Source organism: Ranitomeya variabilis, chromosome 8 (genome assembly GCF_051348905.1).
Source record: "Ranitomeya variabilis isolate aRanVar5 chromosome 8, aRanVar5.hap1, whole genome shotgun sequence".
Lineage (NCBI taxonomy): Eukaryota > Metazoa > Chordata > Amphibia > Anura > Dendrobatidae > Ranitomeya > Ranitomeya variabilis.
In genome coordinates, this window is record NC_135239.1 from 5,594,333 (window position 1) to 5,602,358 (window position 8,026).

At 47.5% G+C, this 8,026-nt stretch overlaps 1 long non-coding RNA gene across 1 annotated transcript; it reads right to left on the bottom strand.

The window, feature by feature from the left end:
* Nucleotides 1–6,728: 6,728 nt before the first annotated feature.
* On the bottom strand, nucleotides 6,729–7,654 carry LOC143788600 (uncharacterized). The gene is made up of 4 exons (XR_013218678.1): nucleotides 7,501–7,654; nucleotides 7,331–7,398; nucleotides 7,182–7,242; nucleotides 6,729–6,835 (listed from the first exon to the last, which is right to left on the bottom strand). It is a non-coding gene; the product is annotated as an uncharacterized LOC143788600 (long non-coding RNA).
* Nucleotides 7,655–8,026: the final 372 nt, after the last annotated feature.

Consider the following 8,026-nt stretch of genomic DNA (forward strand, 5'->3'; position numbering starts at 1 on the left):
CACTATGGACACTTCAGAAGGGTTCGGCTCCTCTTCCCTGGATTGCCTTACCAACCCAAGGGGTCCCCGGACGCTCCTGCCATACAGAAGCTCGAAGGGGGAGAACCCCATCGAGGCCTGCGGAACCTCTCGGTAAGCAAATAGCAGGTGTGGGAGATACCGCTCCCAGTCGCGTCCTTGTGTCTCAAGCAGCATGTGTAGCATCTGTGTAAGGGTACCATTGAAGCACTCACACAAACCATTGGTCTGGGGGTGGTACGCGCTCGATACCAGGCGCTTCACCTGCATTTTCTGACAGATAGCCTCCATTAACCGAGACATGATTTGGGCCCCTCGGTCGGTAAGCATCTCCTTGAGAAATCCTATCAGTGGAAATATGGGCAACAGTGCATCCACCACCTTATCTGCCCTAGTTGAGGACAGAGCCACTGACTCTGGGTACCGGGTAGCGTAGTGTACCACAGTGCGGACGTATTGCTTTCCAGAGCTGCTGGGGATGGCCAGTGGGCCCACAATGTCCACAGCGATCCTCTGGAAAGGCTCCTCTATCACTGGCAAAGGGATCAGGGGAGCCTTAATTGCAGGACCCGCCTTCCCCACTCTTTGGCATGTGATATAGGAGCAGCAGTGGTTTCCTACATCTGTCCCCATCTTGGGCCAATAGAAGTGTTGAGACAGCAGGGCCTTAGTTTTGCTGATCCACAAGTGTCCAGCGAGTGGGATCTCAAGGGCAATCCGCAACAACTCACCCCTGAATTGGTACAGGATGACCAGCTGTCTTTCCCTCAACCCCTCCTTTTGGGATTTTCCAGGTACTGTCTCCCAGTACAACCTCCCTTGTTCCCAGAACACACTCCTTATCCGTCACGGAGGTGGGCGTCTTGCCGAGGTGTCTCAAGTTCTCCAGGCTTGCATCTGAGCACAGAACAGCCTGGAACTCCTGGCTGGAGGCAGCCAAAAGCGACATCAGGGTCCCTTCCCCCACGGTAACTCTCTGGGACCTGCTCTGGGTCCATCTCTGGTTCAGTCACGTCTGTGACTGAGGAGGGTCCAGAAGGCAGAACGTTATCTGCATTCCCGACACTCTGACTGTGGGTGACAGCAGCTACATAGGCTGTGTCTCCGGGGATTTCCATAGACCCATCAGCCGGCGCTGCAATGGGCGGTCTACCTCCCTATCCACCTCAACATCTCAGGAGCAGTGCTACCTGTGGGGAAGTTACCTTCCTCTGTGGCACTGGTTAGTTGCACGGCATCACCTTCCTCACGGTTCCCATGCATCTTCCCATTTCCCTTAGCACCATCACTTGCTCCTGTTAGGGGTTTCTCAGCCATTTCATCCCGCAAAGTGACGTGGCTGAGCACTCCTGCACCTGTAGATACAACATCATTAGGAGATAAATGGTTAGCAGGTAAAACATGCAGATTTGTATCATCATCAGTAGCAGTATCACCCTTGGCATTTTCAGAAAAATGGTTATCAGGTAAATCATTAAATGGTAAAGCATTGTCAGGTAACACATGCAATTTCCCATCATTATCATCAGCATCAGATTGGGGAGGGGAGTCAGGGACATAATATACAACCATCCGCCCCAAATCAGTCCCCAATAAAACATCAGTGGGCAAATTTTCGGTCAACCCCACTTCCTTCACCAAGCTCCCGGCACCCCAATCTATAAACACCCGGGTCATCGGCAAGGGACAACGGATGCCCCCAATCCCAGTGACAGTCAGGGTTTTCCCGGAATAATCTCTTCAGGGGCCGCCAGTTTGGGTCGAATGAGGGTTCATTCAGCCCGGTGTCCTTGAGGCCTCTAGCGACATGGCCCCCCACGGTGACTCACTGCACGTTGTCATAGACCCTCCCAACCGCCTCACCCACCAAAAGAACTGCTGCATTATGCCCTGCCCCTGGGGCCTTGGCTGGGGGGTTCTTCTGCTTCTCTGAACAGTTGGCGCTGATATGACCAGTCTTATTGCAGGCAAAACTCTTGCGAAGATCGGTGGTAGGTCTGGTGCTGGCAACGGAGACAGGGCCTCCGGTGAGTCGGCTAGCAGGGGTACTGGGGTTGGTTGATGGCTTATCCCCTCTCCAGCTGGCGGTTACTGGCTTCCGCACTTCCGGTTTATGGTTGGCCTCATAGGCATCGGCAATCTGCCCTGCTTTAGCCACGTCTTTTGGCTCTCTGTCCATCAAGAACTGTTGCACCTCAGCTGGTTAAAGATGTAGGAACTGGTCTTTGATCATCAGGTCTCGCAGCTGTGCAAAGGTGGTCACTGACAGTTCTTGGGTCCACTGGTCAAAGTGAGTCCCGAGTCCTTGCGCCACATCGCTGTAATTGTCATGTGGGCCATGTTGGAGGTACCGGAACTTTCTACAATAAACCTCAGGTGTAAGCTGGTACATTGTTATCAACGCTTGCTTGATGGCCACATACTCTTCATCTTGGTCTGGCGGAAGAGAAGCAAACTCCTCCAGAGCTTTGCCTTTGAGCCCTAGGGTCAAATATCATGTCCATTGCTCCCAAGGCAGCCAATGCTGTCTGCAGACTTTCTCAAATGCCTGCAGAAAAGTGTCCAAGTCCCCATCTTTTTCCATCACAGGAAAGTGCTCTGGCTGGGGTTTAGGGGACGGAGCGTTGCTGGACTCACTGTTCTGCGTGGTAGATGGTACTTCCCCAAGTTGGGCCATCTGCAGTTCATGGGCCCTGTGAGTTTGGGCCTCCAGCTCGGCTCTCGGCTCTCTCTGCCTCCCGCTGGGCTCTTTTCGCCTCTTGGAATTGCAGGACCAGTTGCAGACGTCTCTCTGTGTCATATGCGGAGCATTGTTGTAGAGCCAGCTGCAGACGGGGGTCCACACTACCCTGGTTGCAAGTAGGGCTGGCATTCAGCGGTTGGATCTCGGCGGCAGCACCACCTGCGCTGGTGCTGGCTTCTGCGTCCACAGGGCTCTGAGAGCGGTCTTGAGCGACTTCCCATTACACCAGATCCGTATCCAGTTGGCTCTTGTTTTTGCCCGCAGAGTCAATCTGCTGCAACATGTACAAGACGATAAGAGTGTCCTTGGTCTGCTTCTTATAAAAGGCCTCTCCCAGCATAACCATGGTTGCCAAATAAAAGATAGGACAGAAAAAGGAAGAGAAGGGTAGGGGGTAATCGCTATACACACTATTGTCTCAGGACTAATAAACACTGAGCTCGTTCTCCAAAACTTTTTGCGCAAAGTCCTTGCAAGAACTGTGCAAGTTTTTAGAGAGTGGAATGATTGCTCAAACCAGATAACGAATGCTCTATTATCCCACCGCTCTGCCAGCAATATGTCATGAACCGGGGTTGTTTGGTTGCCCCCGATCCTTTTCTGAAGGGGATTTATTTATATCCCACTTCCCAGTTCCAGTTTGAAACTTGCAGCTCTCTGGCGCCCCCTTACCCTCAGGTCAGACAGGGAACTGCACCTAGGATAATTAGTCGCCAGAAAGGCTGCCTTGCTAAATACTGGCTATTGGGCACACTGCAGCAAGGGCCATATAACTACTCCCACTCAGGCGGGAACAATAATTATCAACGCCGTCTGTCGCTGCAAGTTTTCCCAAAGGCTCAGGACACTTTTGCTGCCACCGGCTCCTATTTCTTAATTAATATCGGGTCAGGAGCCAACCCAATTAGTAGCGTAATTTACTTTAGAGGATGCGAAAGTATGTTATAGAGCAAGGAGAAACGAAGCTAGTAATTTTACATATTTTACTTCAAAAGGTAGGCAGTGTTTACAAAAGTATAAAAAGATATTATAAAAGGAGACAAGTATTGTATCTACAGACAATTACAAAAATAAAAGGGATTAAAGATGAAAATAAACTTAGAGTTGCTTATGTCCTTTCATAGCCGACCATGCGGTGCTGGGGAGGGGCGTTAGATCAAAATGCATCAAAGAGTGTCTCTCAGCTAGTTCCCTGGACAAAGACTAGTGCAAAATGAGGTCTCCCTGTCTTATACCTGTGCCCAAAACCAAGGCACTCCCACTGTGGTGATCTCGTTGGGTGGCTGAATACGCCCCTTTCTGAAAGATATGAAAAACCATCTCTAAACATATCTCGGCGTATGAACTTCGTAGAAGGACGACACCATTATCATTATGCTCAGCATGACATGGGGGTTCATTTAAGTATAAACACGAAGAGAACACGTGATCCGTTCCTTGAATTTTGTTGGGTTTTAATCCTAGAGATTTTAGTGGGGTATAGATCTCTCTGTGGACATCCGGAATATGTAACTTTTATATCTATATCACTAATCGGTGCCATTATGCATAACTTTTCAAGAACAAATAAGTCCCCATACGGTTTGAAAGCTGCTCTACCAGTTTTAGCAGGTATCAGGAGGGAGGGGGGATGAGGGGTTTAGAATTACACAGAGCTGGCAAGCAGAGTGAGAGGAAGAATTTTATAGGCAGAGTGAAGGGGGGGTCAGAAAGCCCACAGCATGTGTCTGGGCCACATGTCACTTACAAAGGCAGGGAGATGCAGCAGCCCTGTGTGTGTGTGTGTGTGTGTGTGTGTGTGTGTGTGTGTGTGTGTGTGTGTGTGTGTGTGTGTGTGTATTCATGACAATACCATGATGTCCTTGGTGGAGATACTGAAACCATGATGTGCCTGATGGAGACATTGATTCCATGATGTGCTTGATGGAGACATTAATACCATGATGTGCTTGATGGAGACATTGATACCATGATGTGCTTGATGGAGACATTGATACCATGATGTACCTGATGGAGATACTGAAACCATTATGTGCTTGATGGAGACATTGATACCATCATGTGCCTGATGGAGATACTGAAATCGTGTTGTGCTTGATGGAAACATTGATACCATGATGTGCCTGATGGAGACATTGATTCCATGATGTGCTTGATGGAGACATTGATACCATGATGTGCTTGATGGAGACATTGATACCATGATGTGCCTGATGGAGATATTGAAACCATGATGTGCTTGATGGAAACATTGATACCATGATGTGCCTGATGGAGATACTGACACCATGATGTGCTTGATGGAGACATTGATACCATGATGTGCCTGATGGAGACCTTGATACCATGATGTGCATGATGGAGACACTTACACCATGGTGTGCTTGATGGAGACATTGATACCATGATGTGCCTGCTCGAGATACTGACATCATGATGTGCTTGATGGAGATACTGACACCATGATGTGCCTGATGAAGATAATGACACCATGATGTGCCTGATGGAGACGATGACACCATGTTGTGCCAGATGGAGAACTGGCACCATGATGTTCTTGATGGAGACACTGATACCATGATGTGCCTGATGGAGACACTGACATCATGATGTGCTTGATGGAGACATTGATACCATGATATGCTTGATGGAGACACTGATACCATGATGTGCCTGATGGAGACACTGACATCATGATGTGCTTGATGGAGACATTGATACTATGATGTGCTTGATGGAAACATTGATACCATGATGTGCATGATGGAGATACTGACACCATGATGTGCTTGATGGAGACATTGATACCATGATGTGCCTGATGGAGACACTGACATCATGATGTGCTTGATGGATACATTGATACTATGATGTGTGTGATGGAGATACTGACACCATGACGTGCTTGATGGAGACATTGATACCATGATGTGCATGATGGAGACACTGACACCATGGTGCGCTTGATGGAGACATTGATACCATGATGTGCCTGCTCGAGATACTGACATCATGATGTGCTTGATGGAGATAATGACACCATGATGTGCCAGATGGAGATAATGACACCATGATGTGCCAGATGGAGATAATGACACCATGATGTGGCTGATGGAGACATTGATACCATGATGTGCCTGATGGAGATATTGACACCACGATGTGCCAGATGGAGACACTGATACCATGATGTGCCTGATGGAAACACTGATAACATCATGTGACCACAGGAAACACTGATATCAAGATGTGACTGCGAGAAACACCGATATAATGATGTGCATTATGGAGACACTGACACATGATGTGCTTGATTGAGACATTGATACCACGATGTGCTTGATGGAGACACAGACATCATGATGTGCCTGATGGAGATACTGAAACCATGATGTGCTTGATGGAGACATTGATAACATGATGTGCCTGATGGAGACACTGACATCATGATGTGCTTGATGAGACATTGATACTAACTATGATGTGCCTGATGGAGATACTGACCCCATGATGTGCTAGATGGAGAAATTAATACCATGATGTGCCTGATGGAGACCTTGATACCATGATGTGCTTTCTGGAAATACTGACATCATGATGTGCTTGATGGAGACATTGTTACCACGATGTGCCAGATGGAGACACTGACACCATGATGTGCTTGATGGAGACACTGATACCATAATGTGCCTGATGGAAACACTGATAACAACATGTGACTGCAGGAAACACTGATATCAAGATGTGACTGCGAGAAACACCGATATCATGATGTGCATGATGGAGACACTGACACCATAATGTGCTTGATTGAGACTTTGATACCATGATGTGCATGATGGAGATACTGGAATTACTCATTACAACATCATATGGCAGAGAGTTCCATAGTCTCACTGCTCTCACAGTAAAGAACCTGCGTCTATTATAATGCTTAAAATTGAAGAAAACAATCGCACTCAGAATATGAATTTGCGTCATAAACGTGAAAATTTTTTATAGAGAACACCACAGTGATTTAATCAAGTGTTGAGGTAACGTTTCGACCCTTTGATGGGCATTTATCAAACCTCACTGTAAAAACATAGAAAATCAGTATATTAGAGATTATATACAAAGAACAAAATCATAAAAAATACAGACAAAATACAGTAGAATAAAACAAAGTGGTGCAAGAGAACGCCAAAAAGGGTGTCCAGAGTAGGGGACATACAAAAATTTACGGAGTACCCATATTAAATGATAAAAAAGGCGATATACAATATATACACGTGATGCCCAAAGAGAATATGTACTAAATGGAATGATAAAGGCTGCAGGAGGGCAAGAGCAGAGAAGGTAGACAGCGCTGTTTAACCAATCCATGAAACATGACAATCCTGATACAGTACATACATGCGGCGTGTAAAACATAACTGACCTTTCAAGTAGAGGGCAATGGAAGGAGAGGAGAACAATGTCCAGGACGGACACAGCGGCTCCTGAGAGGAGTAAAGAGAGTAATATAAAGAAACAATAGATAAAAGGCTGGGTAACCCTAAAGATGCCAAGAATATGCAGCAAACCTACCACTGGAGAAAAGAAGAAAATACGGGGATCCGGAGTGGCACAGACAGGGAATGAGATCCCTACAAGCACTAAGGATAGAAAGGCGCCAAGTCAGGGTATTAATAAGTATAGGAATGGCGGCACCAGAAGCGGTGGAAGGTATAGGAGTGGCGGTACCAGACATACAGTACCTGTGGGTCCAGAGGCAGGCGGATTGGCGGTGGTGTGAGCCATCATTGGTGGCCGGTGGGTTGAAATAGCCGTGGGACAGGAAGTGAGGTGGGGCGGGAGGAGCGCAAGCACATAAAGCAGAACGCCGGGAGTCAGTGTGGAACACGGCGCTGCGATGGCGCATGCGCGATGAAGGAGCGGCGCCTGCGCGGTGTGTGAAGGGTCAGTGTGGAGTGGAGCGCTACGGCGCATGCGTAAAGAAAAGGACGCACAGCACCTGCGAGATGGATAGAAAAGCGGGGAGGAGGAAGAGAATAGAGGGGATGAGACCGGAGGTGGAAAATAAAGCTATAATTGTGAAATAGAAGGATATGGAAGTGTGTGAAAAGGCGAGAACGTGTTTTGAATGGGAAAGATGAAAGGAAACTGATGCATATGGAAAGATGGGAAACAGTAATGAAAGGAATAAAGGTAGAGTTAGAGGCACTGATGCAGATAAGGTCAAAGTTATGGGGTACAAAAATTAGAAAAAAACGGGACGAAACT